Here is an 11,502-nt window from a genome sequence, read left to right as displayed (position 1 = left end):
CGCCTCGCTGCCGTCTCCCCCAACTCCGCCTCGCCGCTGTCTCCCCCGACCCCACCTCACCGCCGTCTCCCTCGACCCCATCTCTCTCCCCGCCCTCTGTAAGCACTCTCCCCTTCTGATCCCTCTTGTTAATTTTCTTAGTATGAACCCTAGCTATTTAGTGCTAGTTAGTATGAACCCTAGGCTATTTTTAGTGTTAGTTAGTTAATTTAGTGTTAGTTAGTTAGTTAGTATGAACCCTTAGCAGTAGTTCCTAGGTACTAATTAGTTAGTAAGAACTAGGAACTAATTAACTAGGTACTAGTTTATTTTTATTTATAGTAAGTTTATTTTAAGTAAGAACTAATTGAATTAATAGAACATGTTAGTAAGAACTTGTTGCTATTTTTTTAGTTAAAACAATTTTTCCCGCATCGACATGGACGATGCCTATCCTGCATCCTCGTCGTCGAGTCGGTGGAGGACGACACCTGCTTGATCAGATGGGCCATGTCCGGGACTGGGCTCCGCCGGGGTGGTACTGGGAGGCGCTACCTACCGAGGCGCGCAGGTTGGTGAGGAGTCAGCCTGTCGTTGACCCGAACCTTCTTTGGTGGCGGTCCCGTGGGCCAGTGATGGTCCAGAGGCTCGAGGACCCCGCGGAGGTGGTGCGTCACCGTGTCATTGAAGAGGACCCCACTTGTTTGCGTTGGAGCACAGGTTCTCCAATACCTGGCAGGTTCTCCAGGGATCTCACAGGAGCTATGATCCCGTGATGGTTCCTTCTCTGCGGGTGTCCACCGCCCGCGCCGATACCCGTCGTGTGCTAGGGTTTTAGTTGTATTAGTTATGTTATATGTATGACACTATTCGGGATGTATTAGTGATAATATTCGACGATGTACGAACACGCATGAGATGATTTACTTTTGCTTATTCAATGCATGCTAATTTGAGTCCTATAAGATATTTTGAAATGTATATCTTGTGTTGCTCAAATATTATATGTGCTTGCCCAAGTGGCCGGTCATGTTTGCAGGTTACACCTCCGAGTGGCCTATGTTTTGCCGGAGTGTTGATTCATTTCCGTTTCGGCAGATTTCAGGCGCTCGATATGTCCTATTTTAGCAAAGGTCATGCCGGATTTCCGTGAATTAATGTTTTAACGATGAACATAGGAAATATCTGACGACGAAAAGGATTTCGGTATTTGCAAATACTGCGAAGACGAGCGCGGCCTGTGTGAAGGAATCTTCCTAGATGATGATAGACGCTTCAGCATCAAGCTGGACGAGAACTTCGAAGTGGATACAGTAAGTCACAACGACAAGTCTTTTTTCGTAATTAAGCATGACATATGCTTCATTTGCTTCAACTTATAATTTGTTTTTACTATTCTACTAGCATATCCCCTGCCATGCAAGAGTTTTTGTATTGGATAAGATAGGTTGCAGTCGTACTATGGAGGTAAAGAAATTTTACTTGAAGACCGAGCATGGTTATATTTTCCACACAAAATTATACAATTCAGACGACTACACCTATTTTGGATGCAAAACATGGCGAGCACTATGCAAGACTTATGCATTTGAGCCTGATATGGTTATCACCTTTGATATTCATCTGGAAGATGATATTGAAGGTAATATCGACATCTGGGTCGATGTGCAGACGCCTCCAGTTATACCAAAATGTTAGTTTCTCAACCATATTTATGTATTTGATATTGTTTATTCAAAAATAGTTGACAATTAATTTCTATTGATAGCTTATTTCGGTGCAAGCAAACATGTCCAGCGCTTGGTAGACAGGACCGTATACTGTGTCGGGGCTGAACTCAACTACGAGGAGCTCAGTCATTATGTTTCATGGCTTGCGGATCTTGATACTGTCAATACAAATTTTCTTCCTAGATTTAGAAATGTTAGTACTGAAAACGTGCGACCAATAGTGTTCGTACTGAACTACGGTCACATCTATTTAGGAAGGATGGTAAGATTTTTAATATTTGTCCTCAGTGCATCTTTTCCATACATTATTTTTGAAGCTAAACTTCATTGCTAAGTATGTTACCATACGATGTTCTTCAACAGGGAGTCCCGATGAATGTTGTGCCTTATGGGATCGAGACTAAAGGTACCATGAGTATTATTAGCTTACGGCCAAGATATCCTACAGATTACTGTAGTGTATTCAAGATTAGCGACGTATGATTAATAGTGCAAGACTGGACCAAATATGTCATGGGGGAGCGCAGAGAAGTACTAGGGGGCAGCAAACAGAAACGCATCCCACGATTAGGAGACAGGTTCATCTGCATGCTCCAACTTGATGATGTGCTACACTATTACTATGATGATAAAATAGCTTGTGTTGGTGGTAATGACTATTATTATTAGCTAGTGTTAGTGATGATGTTGGTGGTAATTACTATGATGATGATTAAATAGCTTGTGCTAGCGGATTAGATTCAAGTGGAGGCAACATGTGGTGCACATCGAAAGTACTACTAGTCCAAACTAGATCAAGTTTGGATTAGTAGTATACTTTTGACATGCACCACATATTGCCTCCACTTGAACCTAATCCACCTTCATTTGACACACTGGACATAATGATGTAAACCTCATAACTGGTATTGTACCAATATTTGTACGATGGAGAGAAAACCGCATAAATACACTAAAAATAATATAAAAAAAATGAATACTAGTAGCGATGGACAGAAAACGCGCTGCCATTAGTTTCATTAGCAGTAGCGTGGGGGTGAACAAACGCTACAGCTATTTGTCCTAGCAGTAGCGCGCGCCGGCACGCGTTACTACTAAGCAATAGCTGTAGCGCCTTATTAGTAGCACGCCTACCCGCGCTACTAGTGAGCACAAAACCATCGCTACTGCTAGGGTTTTCCCTAGTAGTGTGAAGTCATCCTCCGGATTTAGGATGACCCACCATGACGTCATCTATCATTAATTATGCTTTGTCCAATATACCTCAACGAATTTTTATCTTAATGACCATCCCAAGAATCGAGGCGTCTCAGTAGTTAGATAATTATTTTTCCAGCCTCCTCGTTTTTCACATTATCAGTCTTTCCTTATAAATAGACACAACCAGGTCTTCCTCATTCTGCCCTTTCCTTCGTCTTCTTCCTCCCGCAACCCTACAGCCACTCGAGCTCCGCCGCCGCCACAAAGCACCTCGTCTTCGTCGACCTCGGCCGCTGCATCAACCTGAGTCGATCCAGAGAACGGCGGCGCCCCTCCGCAGTAGATCTGCAGCTATAAGTCTTCGCCTTTCCGCACCTTAGATCTGCATTAGGGTTTGCGAGTTCCTCTATGTTCTTCGCTGCCCATCACGGTTTCTTCGTAGTTTCTTTACTGCAGCCTCTTTTGATCCAAAAGGAGTATAGAACTCATGCGGTAGCTGTTTCACGTCCATTTTTGATACTAGCATATCCCCTTTTTCTGTAAAGAGGCCTCATTAGGACTCACGAACTCATCTGTACTAGCTTTTAGGTCTAGAATATTTCCTTTTCTTGAACATCATTTGTTCCAAAATAATTGCCACAACCTGTGAAACTTGTTTGTGCAACACTTAGTCAAAAACGTGCACTTTGTTAGATCCACCTAGCCATGGCGACTCTTATCACCGGCTTAAAAAGGTAATGCTCAATTGACAATCTTGACCACCCATGGCGGTTTAAATAACTTAACTGCTTATGATGCTCATGGCGGCTTAAATATTCTGACATAGTTAGCCATATACCATTAGGCCCCTTATAAGCCGCCATCTTGAATATGTACTGTAATGTTTCTCTTCGGCTTAAATTTGAACCGGAAATTTTTACTCTTTCTTAGGCTTTCATCACAATGCCGCCTAAGACAACCACTTCATGCAACTGGGTCCAGTCCATTGTCACTGAGAAGACCTTTGACGACTTTGTGAAAGTCGGCTATCTGCCTCAAAGGGATATCATGTCGTACCGTGCTCCTGACCCAACAGAAGAGAGACCTCAACCCAAGCAAGGGGAAGTAATTGTCTTTACGGATCATATGAACCGAGGTTTCTCACCACCCGGCTCAAAATTCTTTAGGGACGTCCTGCACTTCTTTGATCTCCGTCCTCAAGACATCGGACTCAATTATGTGCCTAATATTTGCAATTTTCAAGTATTCAGCAAGGTATATCTTGGAGAAGAACCCATCTTGCTACTCTTTAGAGAGTTATTCTACTTGAACCGCCAAAATGAATGTGCCAACGGACAAAGTTTGGAACTTGGCGGTGTCTCAATCCAGCATCGGAGAGACGTCATTTTTCCCTATCCAATCCACCAAGTCATCCTAAAGACTGGAACCAAACATGGTTCTATTGCCAAGACACTTCTCCGGCTGATGAGAATCCTATGCCCGGTTATCGCGCTTTGCGTCTTGATTCCAATCATCCACTTCATGATAAGATATCAGCCGCCGAACGCAAGACGCTCGCCCCCACCCTGGTTAAAATCAAGGCTCTTCTGGGAAATGGACTAAATGGCATTGACTTAGTCCGGGTTTGGCTCGCCTAGCGGATCATTCCATTAAGCCGCCGCCCCGGTCTAATGTGCACTTATTCGGGCAAGAAAGATGAACCTCTGCAACACAGTTCTGACGATTTGCCTGACCACGTCATCAATGACATGACAAAGTGTCTCTTGAATGAAAGCCCAAGAGACTGCAGTAAGGTGGGTTAAGCCCTTTCTGTGAAGCCAACCCGGCTCTAGCGGTAAGTCGCCAAGCTGAATAAATCATCTTCAACATTGATGCTTTACCTGTACTCAAACCTTTGCTGACTTTCACAGGCTGATGACAAATTCTGGAAAGCAAAATATGATCATGAAGCTGCAAAAGAGCCAGGAAGGCCAAGAGAGCCGCCAGGAAAGCCGCCGTGAAGAAAAGAGGAAAGAAACCCAGTGCCTCTGAGCTACTTCAACTAGAGGACTCTTCTGAGTCGGAGGTAGCCCTTGACTCTCTTGGATCATTTTTTAATCACCTTACTGATACTGATTATGATCAGGAGGACACGGGCACGAGTCACGGGGTAGATGAAGAGGTAACTATTATTTCCTCTGACTCAGAGCCTTTGCCAAGAGAAAAAATCCGACGAGTAACCCGGAAAGTAATATTTTCACATCCCTTAGCTTATCAAGATCCTCAATTTATTTTGAAGCAACAGATTCATGAGCGCCGGAGGCAGACCCGGACCAGCAAATACGCGGAGCTCTCCTCCGTCTTACCAAATACACCACGGAAACGCCGGAACAAGGTCACCACCGATTTAAATTCCTCTTATCCTTTGGCGGGTCTCACTCATCAACCACTGAACCCTTGTGACTCGAATTATCAGGAAACATCTCCTTCCTCCGGCGACTCAATTCAATCCAACCTGCCGGCTTTTAAGACCGCTCTAGGGTAATGATGACTTACCTATCCTGCACTTTATTGAATGTTTAGATTTATACTGACCTTTTAGTCTCATGCAACAGCCAAGCAAAGCCTAGGAAGAAGGCAAAGAAGGACAAGCCGGCCAACGAGCCAACCTTCAAAGAACCGGAACTCCAGACAGCCGCACCTGAAGTCTCCGTTACTGAGCCGCCGCCTGAACCGGCGCATGAACCGCCAACATCAACCACTGACTCGCGTGCTGAGCAAGCCACTGATGGCTTTGAAAATCCTAAAGTTTCTAGCCCAGTCAAAACAGGTGACCCTCAAGACGCTGATGTTGAAATTACCAAGACCAGCTATATTGAGCCTGGAAGACCTACTGTGCTCGCCAAGTGCTCTGCCAAAGAAGAACTCCTGGAACGCCGTAAGGTCAGATTTGACATTGCTGATTACTCTCACATGAGTGTTGGGGAAGTTTTGTCTGGCTATCTTAGCCAAGTGCACAACAGCAGTGACGTCGAAATCGACATGGTGAAGCAAATGCACCATAAATTTGAGGTATAATCTCCTCTTTTCCCTGAATCATCCTTATTATGCCATCCCCCAAGTCTATTGCTTATGATGAATATGCTGTAGACTTAGTATCAATCATACAAGTATTAGTAATATCCTTTGATAAAACCTGTAAAATCCGGCTTAATCAGTAGTCCCCAAGGGCCAGGTTAATAAAAATGAATGAGCCGGTCCTTCACATGATTGTGTAGAATATAGTACTTGTGTAGCTTTAGCTGCAATATGTATTAGCCCCCAAGTGCCAAGTAGTCTTACTTGCAAAGTGCTTGGGACTTATTCTCATGAACCGCCATTATAGATACAATCTCTTCGGTTGACATTAGCCCCCAAGTGTCAAGTACTCTTGCTTGCAAGGTGCTTGGGACTTACTCTTATGAACCGCCACTTTAGGTAAAATTCTTTGGTAGACATTAGCCCCCAAGTGTCAAGTGTTTTGCTTGCAAAAGGCTTGACACTTAACATTGTATGATAACAATCATGATTTTGACCCGGTATTTGTACAGGCCACCACCAATATTCAATCAGAAATTGCTGACTTGAAGAACCGCCTGGAATCACAAGAAACAGAAACCCAAAGGGCCAGCTCCAAGTTTGAATTCAGTGTATCTGAACAAGAGAAACTGAAAAACACTTTGAAATGGAGAAAAGGCCTGGGCTGATGACAAAATTGCTTTGACCAATCGAGCTAAGAAGGGAGAGGCGGCTGTTGGCAAAGCGACCGTCGAATTATCCGGCTTAAAACGCCATGTATCTCAGATGGTCTCAGCAATTTTTGGTAAGTCACCCTACAAGTGTTAAATACTTGAAAATTTCCAATAATCATATAAATTGTTACTTAACGCACCTAACATTGTTATGTAGGCCCCAGGACTTCAAATCTTAACCAAGACATGTTGATAAAGCCGAAGGTGGAACAACTCTACACCGAATCTCAGTGTGCCTTAGCCACAGTGGCTCTATCAAATGATGTCCCCACACTTTTGGCGCATGTACTAAGGAAGCTTTCTGTGCTGCCCCAACGGTTCACTAAACTAAGGCGATCGTCTGCAAGAGCCGGAGCTATGGCCGCATTAAGCCGGGCCAAAGCCTGGCTACTGGAACTAGACCCGACTGACATCGCCATTGGGTATCCAAGCCTTAAGGAGGATGGCACGCCATTTTAACAAGAGGACTTTGCTACCTGTGTGAAGGAAGTACGCCCTGTGGATCTCACAAAGTACCAGGTGGGTTATGATGCAGAGAATCGGAGGATTCCGACGCCACATTACAAGCTGACAAGCCTCATTTCACCAATTCGCAAGCATACCTTTGCCCCTAAAGTTGACCCGGCCGAACTAATTGATGATGAAGCTGAATTTGAAGCTTTGAACGTCATTGACTGGTCATCATCATCCTTCCAGGACAGGGAACATGACGAAGGAGTGGAAAGGGTTGACCTGGAAGCTTCAAGCCAACAAGAGAGTTGATCCGTTAGGCGGCTCGTATTTGTAACCTTCTGAAAAACAATGTTAATCACTTGGACTCGGGGAGTCGTGTAATAGGAGTAGAAATGACTTTGCTTTGTCATGCCATCATGCATGTTTTTATGCTTTGACACTGTTTAAGCCGCCATCTTGTATTTACTCCTTATACTTATCATCTGTTTTCCTTATGTCTAAGAAAGCTTTTAAACTGTCCTGCATAGAGAAATAGATCAGAAGTACCCTTGGCGGCTTACCGCAAGGCGGGTCATATAACCTTCATCATGAAGATAAGAATCACAGATAATCATGTTAGGAACTATAGCTATTGAAACATACTATAATATCATACCTGTGATTTTGAACTTGAACTGCCAGTTTATATAATCCGAACAGCAAGGGTAGTGACCCAATCCTTAGAAGTCGCTCACTTCCAAGAATATGATGTTTTGTCATATGTTGACGACTTATCATTCAAAACCAAGCCGGCTTAAAGCTAAACCGCACTCATATTTAAATCTGAACAAAAAGGTCTCAAGACAAAACCAAATATTATTTTGAAAATACTTAAGTCAAATAGAGATAAAACACAGCAAAGCTTCTGATTTGAATACGATTAGTAAACCGTTCCAAAGGGGTTAAGTTAGGATTCAAATACAATCATGTAGCCACCAGTGGATTTGGCATTGCGCCGATCAATAGGGTACCGACAGCTATGTTCTCTTTGGTTCGAATACAATCTATGTTTGAACAGGAAGCCCCCAAATGACCTTGATAGTTTTTTAACGACTCTGATTCGAATACGATCAAAGTCGGACCCAATAGGGGTTAAGCTATGATTCGAATATGATCAAGAAGCCCCCTAGTGAATTTTGGCATTGCACCGATCAAGAGGGTACCGACAGCTATGTTCTCTTTGGTTCGAATACGACCTATGTTTGAACAGGAAGCCCCCTAGTGACTATAAATTTTAACGGCGAGATTCGAATACGATCATAAAGCTGGATCAAGAGGGTTAAGCTAGATTCGAATACGATCAGCCCCCGATTGATCATTTTGAAATTATATGATGATGAAGACATATGATCATTGAGGATGAAAAGGACAGAGGTCCTGCTTTATTACTTATAATATATACGTCGTCAAGATATGTACATCATGAGAGCCAGTGGCCAAGTGTAGTAAGGCTGAAGATGAGCTATATTCCACAGTCGGCGGGTCACTTCCTCCGACTTATGTGAGTCTTTGTGCTCTCGAACGCCGATAAGGTATTATGACCCGTTGTTCAAATTCTTGCTGACCACAAAGGGCCCTTCCCAAGGTGGGGATAACTTATGTGCATCAGTTTGATCCTGAATGAGACGGAGCACCAAGTCACCTTCTTGAAAGGTTCTAGACTTAACCCGATGGTTGTGATAACGACGCAGGTCATGTTAGTAAATCACCGAGCGGGCTGCTGCCAAGTCACGCTTCTCATCCAACAGGTCAAGTGCCTCCTGACGTGCTTGCTCATTATCAGCTTCAACATAAGCCGCAATGCGGGGCGAGTCATGACGGATGTCACTAGGAAGAACCGCCTCTGCTCCATAAACCATGAAGAAAGGGGTGTAACCCGTAGATCTGTTGGGGGTAGTATTGATGCTCCATAACACGGATGGTAACTCCTCCACCCAACAACCTGGTGTCCGTTGCAAAGGAACCAGAAGCTGGGGCTTGATGCCTTTCAAAATTTCCCGATTGGCTCTCTCTGCTTGACCATTGGATTGAGGGTGAGCTACTAATGATACATCAAGCCGGATATGCTCACGTTGAAAAACTCCTCCATAGCCCCCTTGGATAAGTTAGTGCCACTATCAGTTATGATACTGTGGGGGAAGTCAAAACGAAAAATCACCTTTTTCATGAATGGGACCGTCATCGCCGCATTACACTTACTGACCGGCTCTGCCTCCACCCACTTTGTGAATTTATCAACCGCCGCCAAGAGGTGGGCCTTTTTATCCTTCGATCTTTTAAAAGGCCCAACCATGTCAAGCCCCCACACAGCAAACGGCCAAGTAATTGGAATCATCCTCAATTCTTGAGCCGACACGTGAGCTCGTCATGAAAATTTCTAACAACCATCACACTTACTAACCAGATCTTCTGCATTAGCATGAGCTATCAGCCAATAAAATCCATGACAGAAAGCTTTGGCCAAAAGGGATTTTGAACCGGCATGATGGCCACAATCTCCTTCATGAATCTCTCGCAGAATCTCTTGACCTTCCTCTAGAGAGACACAACGCTGAAACGCCGGGTGATCTGCCTTGCCAAGGTTTCATCCTCAGGTAACTCTCCCCGGGTCATGTAAGCCAAATATGGCACTGTCCAATCTGGGATGACATGAAGAGCTGCCAGTAATTGTGCCTCTGGGTCAGGAACAACCAAGTCTTCCTCTATAGGAAACTTGTCAGACGGGTTATGCAGAATATCCAAAAAGCTATTAGGTGGAACCGGCTTACGCTGAGACCCCAGTCGGCTTAAAGCATCAGCCGCCTCATTCTTTCTGCGATCAATGTGCTCCACCAGGTAACCCTTGAAGTGTCCCGCAACAGCATCAACTTCACGGTGATAAGCTGCCATGAGGGGATCCTTGGAATCCCATTTGCCTGAGACTTGTTGAGCCACCAAATCTGAGTCGCCGAAGCATCTCACCGGCTTAAACTCATCTCCTTAGCCATCCGAAGACCATGGAGCAAGGCCTCGTACTCAGCTGCATTGCTAGTACATGGAAACATCAACCTTAGCACATAACAAAATTTGTCACCTCGAGGTGAAGCTAGAACAACTCCAGCCCCCGAGCCTTCCAACTGTCTGGATCCGTCAAAGTGAATTGTTTAGTATGTGTTGTCCGGCTTCTCTTCAGGCGCCTGCAACTCCGTCCAATCATTGATGAAATTTATAGTGCTTGAGACTTGATAGCAGTGTGTGGTACATACTTTAAACCATGAGGCCCAAGCTCAATAGCCCACTTGGCGACTTGTCTCGTGGCCTCTCTGTTCTAGATGTTATCCCCTAAAGGAGCAGAACTGACCACAGTGATAGGATGACCCAGAAAATACTATTTAAGCTTCCGACTGGCCATGAACACCCCATAAACAAGCTTCTGCTAATGTGGATACCTCTGTTTGGATTCAATAAGCACCTCACTGATGTAGTAAACCGGCCGTTGAATCGGATATTCCTTACCAGCCTCCTTGCGCTCCACCACAATGGCCACACTGACAACACGTGCGTTAATAGCCACATATTACAATAAGGGCTCCTTATCAATGGGAGCAGCAAGGACCGGCGGCTCAGCCAGCTGTCTCTTCAAATCCTCAAAGGCAGCATTAGCAGCATCACTGCAGACAAAGTCATCTGTCTTCTTCATCATCTAATATAGCGGTATGGCCTTCTCGCCTCACCGGCTTATGAACTGGCTTAAAGCAGCAATGCGACCCGCCAAATGCTAAACGTCATTGACACACTTGGGTTTTGCCAAAGAGGTAATAGCCTTGATCTTCTCTGGGTTAGCTTTGATGCCTGTGTTAGAAACTAGAAATCCCAAGAGCTTGCCCGTCGGCACACCGAAGACACACTTCGCCGGGTTAAGCATCATATTGTAGACCCGTATATTATCAAAGGTTTCCCTTAAGTCATCTATCAGGGTTTCCTTCTCTCTAGACTTTACCATAATATCATCCACATAAGCATGAACATTGCGCCCAATCTGAGTATGAAGGCAATTCTGCACACATCGCTGATAAGTTGCCTAGGCACTCTTAAGCCCAAAAGGCATAGACACATAGCAGAAGGCTCCAAAGGGAGTAATAAACATTGTCTTCTCCTAGTCCTTAACTGCCATCTTGATCTGATGATATCCAGAATAAGCATCCAAAAAACTCCGACGCTCACACCCCGCCGTAGCATCAATGATTTGATCAATACGAGGGAGAGCAAAGAAATCAGCCAGACAAGCCTTGTTTAAGTCCGTGTAATCCACGCACATACGCCAAGTGTCGTTCTTCTTGAGCACTAGCACC

This window comes from Triticum dicoccoides, chromosome 1B (genome assembly GCF_002162155.2).
Source record: "Triticum dicoccoides isolate Atlit2015 ecotype Zavitan chromosome 1B, WEW_v2.0, whole genome shotgun sequence".
NCBI lineage: Eukaryota > Viridiplantae > Streptophyta > Magnoliopsida > Poales > Poaceae > Triticum > Triticum dicoccoides.
The sequence above is the reverse complement of the archived record's forward strand: the minus strand, read 5'-3'. Positions refer to the sequence as shown.